This window comes from Mastomys coucha, unplaced genomic scaffold (assembly GCF_008632895.1).
Source record: "Mastomys coucha isolate ucsf_1 unplaced genomic scaffold, UCSF_Mcou_1 pScaffold15, whole genome shotgun sequence".
Lineage (NCBI taxonomy): Eukaryota > Metazoa > Chordata > Mammalia > Rodentia > Muridae > Mastomys > Mastomys coucha.
In genome coordinates, this window is record NW_022196897.1 from 62,470,713 (window position 1) to 62,471,824 (window position 1,112).

At 41.4% G+C, this 1,112-nt stretch overlaps 1 pseudogene; it reads right to left on the reverse strand.

Annotated features, from left to right (window-relative positions):
• Positions 1–595: 595 nt before the first annotated feature.
• LOC116092701 lies at positions 596–661 on the reverse strand (annotated as a pseudogene).
• Between the last annotated feature and the right edge of the window lie 451 nt (positions 662–1,112).

Consider the following 1,112-nt stretch of genomic DNA (forward strand, 5'->3'; position numbering starts at 1 on the left):
TTTATTTTGGGTTATGGCGAGGACCAGCCTCTGGTTCCTGAGAGAGGGGTGTCTGGGAGAAGAGAAAACAAACCACTGCCTCCAAGCTGGCAGCCTGTGTTCTACTAGAGCCAGCTCTCTAGACAGTTCCGTGTAGATAGCTATTGTCTCTGTAGTTTACAGGAGACAGCTTTTAGTCTGCACTCTCTCTCTCTCTCTCTCTCTCTCTCCCTCCCCTCCCTCTCCCTCTCTTTCCCCAATGTGTGTGTGTGTGTGTGTGTGTGTGTGTGTGTGTGTGCATTCCCTGCCCTGTTCTGGACTTTTTCTTGCTATTCTAAAAAAAAAAAAAAAAAAAAAAAAAAACTCTGTGGCTGAGCTAACTTTCTACTCGAGATAGTTCTCTCTAGTTGATAAACTCTCTCTAGCAGTAAAAATTCTAAAAGCTCTCTGGATGGCTCATGACCAAAGTCAGAAAAGCTGCTGTAAAAAAATTCTTGGATTTTCCGACCAAGTCAGAAATCCTGTTGGAAAAATTCTGAAAATAATTCTTGGGTTTTCTGATCAAATCAGAAAGCCAGAAAAAAAATCTAAAAGAGCTGTGTTTGCTCTCTAATTCTTGGGATTTCCGACCAAGATAAGAGACCCTACTAGAAAATAAATTCTAAAAGAGCTGTGTTCACTATCCATGGATTTTCTGACTAAAATTAGAAATCCTGTTTAAAAAAAAAAAAATCTTGAAGAGCTGTGTTTGCTCTCCAGAGATCTTGAGACAGCTCAGCTCTCACTAGAGAAAATTTCTAAATAAGAAAGTGCTTTCTGCTAGTTCATCTCATGCAAACCAAATGCCCAGTTTTTTACTTACATAGCAATTCAGTTATTAATTCCGGGTTCCCTTTTGACCATCCCATGAATCAGCATTCCATGACCTTACCCCCTTGACTCTTAGGAAAAGACAGCAGACCTTGCCCTGGAATCACACCATTCCAACCACGACCATGTCTGGACCTAAATTCGATCTGACCCAGGATGACCTTGAACTCAGGAATCTGCCTGCATTTGTATCTGCCTGCCTTCTGACAAGCTCTGTGACTGTCTCTGTTCCTTTAGATTTGTGATGCTCCTTATACAATTCC